The sequence below is a fragment of the Solanum stenotomum genome, chromosome 11, assembly GCF_019186545.1.
Source record: "Solanum stenotomum isolate F172 chromosome 11, ASM1918654v1, whole genome shotgun sequence".
Taxonomy (NCBI): domain Eukaryota; kingdom Viridiplantae; phylum Streptophyta; class Magnoliopsida; order Solanales; family Solanaceae; genus Solanum; species Solanum stenotomum.
The window spans coordinates 52,972,910-52,984,507 of NC_064292.1; the positions used below are offsets into that span (position 1 = coordinate 52,972,910).

The following is an 11,598-nucleotide window of genomic DNA, read 5'->3' on the forward strand; positions in this document are numbered from 1 at the left end:
GTAATAAAATGAAATTAATCAAATTGCATGACCGAGATATACATGTTTTTGTCTTTTATTAATAATATTAACAAATTTATTATTTCAAATAATAATAAAATGAAATTAATTAAACATAAATACACTCCTTGATTTTCGTCTTATATTAAGGAAATCAGTTACAACCTATTAATTTACACAAATAAAATATGTATCTTGATTTTAAATTCGGCAGATACATGTATCTCACATATTTAAACTCATGTATCCTAAGTATGAAATATGATATAGGAAGTAATATCTAAAACTATTGGGAATCTAAGTAATTAGGACATAAATTAGTGGGATTTATGTAGTTTGCCCATGGATTTATTTGAACTTTTGGCCCAATATGAAGACCGATGATTTACGAGAATGACCTAAGTGGTCTTGTATTTTTTTATCATGTTTGTTCGATACGCAAAAGTTTAAGTTTTTTTACTTTTGACGGACGGTTTGCCTATAGGATAAGTGGGGGTCATAAAATTTAGATCATTGATTTTCAAGGTCATTGGGTGTAATTTCCTGGTTTATGGTCTATTTTAACGAGTCAAGTGCACTAACGGCCGATTTTGTGACCCTATTTAAGGCATAGCCAAAATGTATAAACTTTTGTAAGTTTGATTAGTGTGTTTGGTATGAATGTGAATATTTTTTTAGAGAAAAAATTTATTGGAAAATAAGTTGTTTCTTCTTTATTTTCTAGTGTTTGGTAAGTTAGTGAAAAAACATTATGTAAAAAGTATATATATGAAATCTAGCAAAACACTATTGGGGTGGAAGGAGGTGAAGAGAGGAACCTTGGGGTGGTGGATCTGAGATGGTCAAGGGTAGAGGTTGGGGGCGTTGGATGGGTGGGGAGGATACAATATACATATAATGTCATTTATAGAACTTGTTTTCCCTACATCTACCAAGAAAGCCATTCTCCTCATTTAAGCAATTTATTTTCTTAGAGAAAATGTATTCTAGAAGTTTTGTCCAACCAAACATAGGAAATAAGAAAACAAAATCAAGAAAGTGTTTTCCTCCATACCAAATATACACTTAAATGGACTTATTGCTTGTGATTTCCAAGTGATAAGTTAGGACTTTTAATGGAAAAACTACCTAATTATACAAACATTCATGTCATAATTATTAATCCACTCTATAATTTTTAAAAATTACATGTTATCTCGCTAACTAATAATTTCATACTAGATTTCAAGTAAGATACACCACTCTTTCATATTTCAAGTCAGATACATGTATCATTGATATCAAATACATTCTGAAATGCAGATACATAGGGAGAGAATCGACTGAGAGAGTCTGTGTACTGCAAATACATGTGAATCACACTAGATACATATATATGAGATACCATATACATTATGGAATAGAGATACATGGGGGGGGGGGGGGGGGAGAGAGGAGAAAGGGAGAGAGACGAGTGAGAAAGGAGAGACGAAAGAAAGAGAGAGGAGAGAAGTCACTACAAGAAACTGTACTTTTAGTGGCAGCAAATGTCGCTACAAATAGCTTGAAAGTCGCCACTAAAGATTATCAGTGGCGACATTAGCGCTGTGGCAAGTACTTCCATAACTAAATGTTATTTGTGACGATAATAGCGCGTCGCCACTAAATACCCTTATTTGTGGCAACTATTGTCGCCACCAAAAGGTAACAAAATATGTCACCACAAAATAGGTATTTGGTCGGGTCGCCACTATAGTATGACCTTTAGTGGCGAGCTCTTTTGCCACAATAACGATTAAACCTTCAGCAACAACCCTTGTCGCTTCAAAAGCCTTAGATTTAGTGGCAAAATAAGTCGCCACAAATCATTCAACCTTTGGCAGCAGCTATTGTCGCTACCACCCTTAATTTAGTGGCAACATTAGTCGCCACTAATACCAATATTTTCAACAAAAAAAAATTAAATATATATTTATATTGATTCAATTTCATATCAATAGCAAATCAACCAATAGCATTACAGAGAACACAACAAAATACACCACATCTCGAATATTTCAAACAGTTCTACCACTAAAAAGCCAGTTAAATATACTCCTACTACACAATACGCTATTGTATATTTTATGCACTTACATAAAATTAAAAAAGCAACATATGTAGTGTCTTCGCATTCCTCCTTAATCACGTCATTTGTGATTGTTTAACATTATTGTCCCTGTTATTAAGAAAAAACACAGAATCATTCTTGTAATCTATAATGAGAATAGAATAAGGGGTGACCACGATAATATTTGAATAGAATAATCCAAAACACTTTTAAGAAAGTAAACGGATCATTCGTCAGCACTCTACATGACCTTATATTCCATACAGAAAGAAATTCATACAAATATAAATTGCGTAAAATGAAAAGAGTATACCGTTTTAGCTTATAAAAGAACATCATATAAGTGACTAAGTGGACAACAACAACAGTAATGTTGTCTTAGATAGAGAAGAACACACTTAGATTTACTTAAGCTCCCTTTAAGTTAGTAAGTTAATAAAGAGCTCAAAGAAAATTAGTATGCTATAGTATTTCATTATTTTAAAAAAAGTCACAGAGCACAACAACAACAATTATAAAGTTGTATAAACTTGCATAAAAATAGATATAGTTCTTCACAAACTTAAAAGTTTTGTTATGCAAGGACACACATCTCACATCATTTTCCTTATTATAATATCTAGGTTACATATTGTATTTTAGAGTAATCTCAACAAACTTCTATTTTAGAGTGATATAGAAGTAACGTGTGTACTCCTACAACTACTTATTCAACAAATGAAGTTGTCTAGCCAAATGTTGCATATAGTTTTAATTGTCGTGAAAGTTATGCTTCGTCAAAAATTATAAGTGATCCTTGAAATGAAAAAAATAAAATAGACAAGTTATATTCTGACCTCTCCCACATCCCTTGGAGGTTCCAAAGATCTTGAATCTCCTACTAATAATGCCGCCGGTCAATAAGACATCAACAATGTAGTTGAATCTTCTACTAATAATGCCAAAATGACAGTTACGATACCAAATGTGAAATCACTGAAATATAGATGCAGGTTAATATCAATTTCATCAATACATCTTTTGCACTTCAGATCTAGAAGATACCCATGGCTATTATCACCTCAAATAATGCCTCAAATCACAGAGCTTGTTTTTCCACATTCCGACTTGAAAAATTTCAGTGCCGACTTACAATTTGATGTGCTGGTGCAACCTAGTAATTTTTCTTAAACCTACTAATTTTGCCATTTTCCTTTAGAAAATAAATATAACAGGTACTCCCATTGTTTCAATTTGCTTGTCTTAGTTTGACTCGGTACGTAGTTTAAGAAAATAAAACATACTTTTGAATCTTGTGGTGATGAACTAAATATGTGTAATGTACTAAAATTCCTTTTGAATTTCATGGTCTTAAATATACCATGTATGATATTAGGTGTAAAGAGTGACTGAATAAAGAAAGGCATTATTTTTGAAACAGATCTAAGCAAGATAAAGAAATTGACATGGAGGGAGTCTTATTTATTGTCCACCTATCTATAGATACCACCATAGCACAAATAGGTAGTATTTCTTGTCCAACTAGAAAGGCATTATTTTTGAAAGAGATCTAAGCAAGATAAACAAATTGATATGGAGGGAGTCTTATTTATCGTCCACCTATCTATAGATACCCATAGCACAAATAGGTAGTATTTCTTGTCCAACTAGATATGTAGATATCACCATAAGACACTCTTTCAAACTTACATTCTGCAATTCATGATACACAGAATTTGTCCAAACAGAGCGGAAGAGTGTTATTGAAACAAGAAATTAAACTTCCTACATGTTGCACTTCATTAAGGTAATTGCGAGCATGATCAGATGTAGCAGGGCATGCAACTACAACAATTATAAAGTTGTATAACCTGCATAAAAAAAATGTAGTTCTTGGCGACCATAAAAGTTTTGTTATGCAAGGAAACATATCTCACATTATTTTCCTTATTATAATATCTACTTAACATATAGTATTTTAGAGTAATCTCAACAAACTTCTATTTTAGAGTGATATTCAAGAATGTATCACTGTACTCCTACAACTACCTAATTCAACAAATGGAGCTATCTAGCCAAATTTAAAAGTAGAAAGTGTAGTTTCAATTATCAAAATTATAAGTGAAACATGGTACTTGACATGAAAAAATAACATGTTCTCCAGTTAATTCATTAATCTATAAGTATATCACAAAAAAAGGGAAGATAGGATACAAAACAATCTATCCAAAGAGGAATAACACAATAAAAAGAAGGCAGCATCTCGCACAGAAACAGTTTGCAAATTGACAACTAGTTTTAAAACTCCCTAGATTCTCAAAAATTGAAATGATAGTGTTTGATAGTGTAATACTAACTGGACTGAAAGAACCAAAAAGTTGCATACCACAACTCAAAAGAACTCTAGAAATAGCTAAACAAAAGAATCAACCATGTAGTTGCCCAATGCCACTGAAATCATAAGATAAAATTAATATAACTCAAAGAATTAAAGTAAATAGACTAAAATTGTGTATTATATTAAATAGGTATATCAAACTTTCTAAACATTTTTGTACAAGTGCTCAGTTGTAAAAAACTTTTTTTTATCAGAATTTCACCTTTCACTTCCCTCAATACATAAAACTATCCAAAATTTCAAACTTTCACTGCTTTTAATTGTTTATTCTTTTTCTAGTACTCTCTCATTTTCATTCATAGACCTCAAATCTTAGTATCAAACAATTTTTTTAAATAGTATATCTTCAATAAATCTCACCCTACTTGTATTGCTAATTAATGGTCTCTAACCACAAAAGTCTATTTCCAAATAATTGGACTTGGTGCTAAAATAATGTCTAACTTAAGGTGATTCTTATGCTTTCAATGTAAGGAAATTAGGTTCATTTACATACAGAGCCAACAATAAATTTCACCTTCAATGTTACTCTCTGTTTGATTTAAGAACTTCAAATACAGAGACTAATAATCGAAATCACATGTTTAACCAACAAAAATCAAGTTTTAAACTAGTCTCAATTCATTTATGGTGTGTATAGATGAAAAAAGATATAGAACTTACCTGAAGACAAGGAAGACAAACGAGCAGCGGCAATCGATGGCAGCAGTGGACGCTCCAGGCAACCTTTCAATCTCTCTCGCGTCTCAACTCTCAATCTCAATCTCTCTCGCTTCTCAACTCTCAATCTCTCAGCAGAACCTTTAATTAAAAACCCTAGACCCCCAATAAACAAATACAATGTTTAAGTTATAAATTAATGAATGGTTCATATATTATAGGGAAAATAAATAAATAAACTCATATTTCGAGTAAATATGCCCCTGAGTGGTTTTGACAAATAATGTATATTTAATTTTTTTATTCACAAATTTATATTTATCGAAGTAAAAGAAGATAGTGGTTTTTTAATTTCAAAAATATTACGTGACTTTAGAAAATTAACCTAATTATTTTTTTACCACCTCAAATTAAATCTGATTGAAATAAAAAATAAATAAATAAATCAATTCCTTTCTATTTAGTCATAAAATATATTTGGGTCAGGTCTAAATAACAAATGGATTAAGGTATTTTAAGTTGGATTAGGTTTGTGTGGGTTTGAAGGGTAAAAAATGAATGAGCTAAAAAAAATTAAGCCCCTTTACATTTTTGAAAATTTTAAAAAATCAGTTTTAGGAAATATTTTTGTTAATTAAGTTTGTTAACGAAAAAGGTAAGTCTATATGTCTCATTACTTAGACGACAAAGGTATATATGCATCACTTTTTTAACGAAGTATATATCCTCTGTAAATCACAAAATTGAGGGATATATTTGCACTTTTTCCCTATATTAGGTATATCTAAAACATATTTTCAAAAATGATTTTAATATTTTTATAAGTTAAATACGCAACTTTTTTATTTGGTCAACTTTATGATTTTTCGAGTTTTTATTCTATATCACTAATTATTTTAAATCCTTAATTATTATTGTGATAAACGAATTTTATTTTCAATCAAAGTAATCAAATATATCCCTAAATAAGTTTTTTTAGTACTCAAAGTGTTTCATTTAATAAATACTTATAATAACTTTATTATATATAATAATATGTTTTATCTATTTAATTAGAGTTATATTTATTTAAATATTTCTATAAAATAATTATTAGAAGTTTTCAATATATTGGTATGATATTTATGTATATTTAAATAAGAAATTATTATTAATAAAATTTGAATTTAGAAAGTAGAAAAGAATTACTGGCGACATGAAATGTTGCCACAATACATGGCATTTTAGTGGCGACTACATCGCCACAAATAACCTTTAGTAGCAACAGCTTATTAGTCGCCGCTATAAGAAATTTTATTAAGAAATTTAGTGCATATTTGTGGCGACCTAAACATAGTCACCACTGACTATATAATTTTCAGTAGCAATTTTAAGGCTCGCCCCTAAAGCTACCGCCTTTTGTGGCAACCTTTACAAGTCGCTACAAAAGCTCCAACTTTTGTGGCAACTCTAAGTGTCGCCACTAAAAGTCGTCACAATAAATCATATTTCTTGTAGTGAGTGTGAGATAGAGTTAGTGTATACATGCAAATCACGCTTGGATAGAGTGTATTTGAAACAAATTACACCTAATTTGACTCGCATATATTCAAGATACATATATCTGAGTGTAATAGATGTATGTATCTGGCGAAGTAAATGTGGTACGAAAGGTGATTTCAAAAACTAAAGTGAAGGCATGTAATTAGGTCCTAAACTAATGAGATTTGTGTTGTTGGCTCATTTTTAATTTATGGCCTTTGGTTATTCTGTTGTTTGAGCTTAAAAACAAGTGCTTAAACAACAATTGTTGATCTTACTCAAATACTACATAAATACTTAAAAAAATAAATTAAATTAAAATCATCTAAAATAAAATAAGTCAATCTAAATAGGTTATTATTATATATATATATATATATATATATATATATATATATATATATATATATATATATNATTTGTGTCACTTGTTAGTGTCTCTGGAACTAGAATGTTTATTGATAAACTGTGTTTTGGTTTATAAAATGGAAAATTGTAGCAAAAATATTTTACCTTTTCACATGTTATTTTGTGGTATTAGAGTTTTCAAAATTTCAATTCATTATTAAGTTGGAAAATCTCATATTGAGGGTAAAATACTCCATAGCAAAGGCGATATTGTATTCAAGGAGACTCAAACTTGAGATATCCAATTAAAAATGAATGAGTACTTATTACTCAATCACAATCCTCGGTGATTCTATGACCACATTTAATCACTTGACAAATACTTTGTATGAACTAGTGGATGTATGTGGCAAGAATAATTATGAAGAAGACCAACATGACAAGAGAATTAAAAATAACCACATGATCCCTGTCCCTTGAATTAAAATGCTTGGGAAAAAGTGGTATTTAAAATTAGCCTAATTTGTCTACTTGACACCCTTACTTTTTTTTTAGCACAAAAATTAATTATCAAGACTTGGAATTAATTGTTATCACGTTATGTCATATTTTTCTTGCACTCGATAAAAGTAAGAATGTTAATCATTTAAAATTTTACTACATATATCTTATATGCATATTTGAATCTTAATTGAACTAAAGTTAATTTTCAATTATAAATGTAAAAAATATGACTTAATATATCGGTTTTCTTAAATTTATCAGTAAACTTTTAGATATATATGCTCAAATTATAATTTGTTTTGATTGAATATATGAAAAGATAATTAAGTATTTTTATTAGACATTTTTATCTTAACAATTTGAAAAAAATTATGCATGTTCTAATTAAATGTCCATTGTGTAGATAAGTTAATCGTTTAAAATATATTCTTGATTTAATTGTACACATTATCTTCAATAAATCGTAAAACTTCATACATTTTTCAATTGAGAAGGTTACGGATATGAAAACTTGTTTGAATCTCAAAATTCAAAAAAGGTCAGGTAAATTGAAACGGATGAAATATTTTTCTTATAGTTAACTCAACACAATCACTAACAGTCGCACTAAGTCAATAGCATGAAATCCTAACTAAGAACACAATCACTAACAGTCGCACTAAGTCGATAACACAAAACCCTAACCTAGAACACAATCACTAACAATCGCACTAAGTCGATATATAACACAAAATCCTAACCTAGAACACAATCACTAACCGTTCTAACCTGTTAGGCCTTCAATTCCTTGTTCTTCCAAGAATTTTGACCAAGAAACATAAAAAAGGAAGATGATCACCACAGTCGTTTGACCTGGGAAACGAAGAGACTCTAAAAGATGAGAAATAACAAAAGATGAAGACGACGTTTCTATTTTTGAAATGAATCAGGTCAGATTGAAACTAGCGTGAGCATCACACGCGTTGTTCATGGTGAGGGAATGGGTCAAAATGACCCTTTTACAAAGATATTCAAAACTTTTGTGGGGGTAATAGGAAACAAACAATTTCGAAACAACTTCAATAGTGACTTTATGTCTTTTCTCTTTTAAAAAATACTTATATATAACCTTTACAACGCTTGTCCAAACAGGCTAAATATATGTTTAATTATTCAAGCTATTCATTTAAATATCTAAATAAATTAAGATATTATCAATATCAATGTATATTCAGCAAAAAACATTTAGTTCATGCTGATATTGGGTCATTTTCAGTTGTCAATTCTCAAAGATAATCCAAGATTTAGAATAATACGCTTTATTATTATTTTTAAAAAACTTTTTGAACTTGTACATGCATGTGGGGTAAATGTTATCAAGAACAATAATAATGAAGAAGGCCAATTTTAGCACTAGAGCATATAAAATAACCACTATGGTCAAGTCAATTGCTTTTCACACCTACATTCACGAGCATAATCGACATCAACCATCATATCATCACTATTAGTAGTCACCATTTATACGGAATATAATTAACATTAATCACAATTTATAATCACCATAAAGATCAGTACGCACATCACAAACTATTTCTATAATTACATAACTAGTGATTATTAACCATTACTATCAACTGACATTGTTCATCACTAATTATTACTTCAAACACCATTTTTAATTATATAATCAGTCATTATAATCACTAGCTATTACCCAAGCTCTCGTCTTAAAGTTGCAATAAGAATTTTTCAGGTGAGATTTAGGGTTTATTAAAAAATAAATTTTTATTGACATATATATTATTTGAACGAAGTATGTTTATTTGTGATCATTAAAAAATAATTTATAATTGACGTTGATATTCTTTGAATCAATATATTATATGAGCTGCTTTTATAGTAGTGAAGATATATGAGAGTCACTTTTATAACGAGAAATATATTAGCTTTAAATCATAAAGTTGATGCATATATCAAATCTTTTACTTTATATGCACCCAAAAAAATAGCAATTGCAAGTTTCCTTTATCATTAAAAAAATCAAATCCTTTTCCATTTTTCAAATTTATCGTCAATTGCTCAATGTTTTTAGTTCATAGGGAAAAGGGTTTGATCTACCCCTAATTTTTGTCATTTAGAACTGATATACCATCGTTATGAAAGTGGCTTATATATACCCCTATTGTTATACAAATGACTCACATATACTCTTTTCCTCAAACGGAAGTGAAAATAATAATTTTAATTCATAAAAATATTTTGTTCAAAAATATAATCCCATATGGGTATATTTAATCCTCTTCACACATATTTTTTTGACTTTTTTTGTTTCAATGACTAATTTAAATTTATTATTTTGATGGTCAAGTTTATTTATGTCGTTTCACTAATTTTCTTGTAAAATTTATTATAGATGACCCAATTTTTTTTTCAAATACAAAAACTAAATCACAATATAGCCGAAAAAATGGTCTTAAATTATAATCTAGCCCTAAAAAAATTAGTTTTAACTTTTTTTCTTTACACTAAGGAATGAAAGAAAAAATAAAATAAAAATAAGAAACTCAAACAATAATAATCAAAGAAGTCAAAAAATAATTTATGTATGAAAAAGATTAAAACATACCTTGAACTTTGCTAAAAGGATCATATATACCCCTACATGTTTTTTTTAAAATTAAAATTTAAAAATATTAATTTAAAACTAATTTGTTCACTTCTGTTAAATGAAGGGTATATGTGAACTGATTTTGTAACAGTACAGGTATATGTGAGTCGTTTGTATAGTAATAAAGGTACATATAAATCACTTTTATAGCAATGAATATATCAGCTCCAAATGACAAAATTAAGGGTATTAGCATGACTTTTTCCCTAATTTATGTGCAAAAGTTAAAGCAAACATAAAATATGATACATTTTTAATTTCCACAATTAAATACTCCTATTTATTAAGAGCACCTCAAGAAGCATCTCACCACTTTCAATAAATGTCTGTCGGCTTTCACTCCCTATCTCCTAATTCTAATTTACGTGACATTTAATTTCAAGATTTAATTTTTTAAAATTTAGTCGTAATTTTAAAAATTAATTTTTTTAAATAAAAAGTATATATATAAAAACTATTATGATTAACAATTTAAATTTTTTTAAAAATATATATATAAAAATTTAATTGACTCTCAAAATTTAATTTATAGAGACTTGTTTTTTCCAATTTGTTGTTGAAAGTGCCGCATATAAGACAATTAATTTGCCTTTATTTAATCTGCTGCCAAAAAAATAATAATTAAATATCATAGCATTGCCTCCCCCTACAATAAGGGGTTGTTTGGTTTGAAAAATTATAACGTGCAAATTAATGATTTGTAGATTATTAATTTAATATGATTTTTTTTAATATTGATTCGTTTCGATTTGATTTTGGCATTCTTCAGTATGGATCTGATTTAATAAACTATGTTTTTTGAATTATAAAATGAGTTACTTTTGTTTTAAAAAATTAAAATGAGTTGTTTTGTATTTCCTTACCTTAAAAAAATGGGCCATGCTTAATATCAATATCATATTATATTAGTACTATTCTGATATCACCAACCATGGTAGTCTTAATTTTTCCAAACTTAGAGTCGGATTTATTTGTTTCGGGTGTTTTTAAGTTAAAATAGTTTTTACGTAGTTTTGAAGTGCGATAAATATATATTAACGTTAAAATAACAAAAATTAGTCAAAGGTCAGAAATTAAAATTCCCAAAAGCCTTGGCATTGTTATTGAGAGGTCAAACGTGTTTTTTTTTTTGAAAAATCAAGTGTTTGATAAATCTTTAAAACTGCCTTTAAATAGAATTAGAAACAATATTTCTATTGTTGGAAATAAACTAAAAATTTATGTTGTTTAAAAAAAACAGAATCAGAATTATTTTTTTAAATACTAAAATATCCCTTCCATATATACATATTTATCAATATATCCCTTATTAATTAGGGAAACAAAATTTATTTTCGTCCTTGTGTTATGGTTTTATTATAATTTTAGTCCCTGCAATATTTGATTTCCCTATTTAACCTTTAATTAAGCAAAGAGAATGATTTTAACCCTTTTGCTAGCTAAAGTTAC

At 28.5% G+C, this 11,598-nt stretch overlaps 1 long non-coding RNA gene across 1 annotated transcript; it reads right to left on the reverse strand.

Annotated features, from left to right (window-relative positions):
- Positions 1 to 1,968: 1,968 nt before the first annotated feature.
- Positions 1,969 to 5,287, reverse strand: LOC125843601 (uncharacterized). The gene is made up of 3 exons (XR_007444050.1): positions 5,130 to 5,287; positions 2,926 to 3,064; positions 1,969 to 2,197 (listed from the first exon to the last, which is right to left on the reverse strand). It is a non-coding gene; the product is annotated as an uncharacterized LOC125843601 (long non-coding RNA).
- Between the last annotated feature and the right edge of the window lie 6,311 nt (positions 5,288 to 11,598).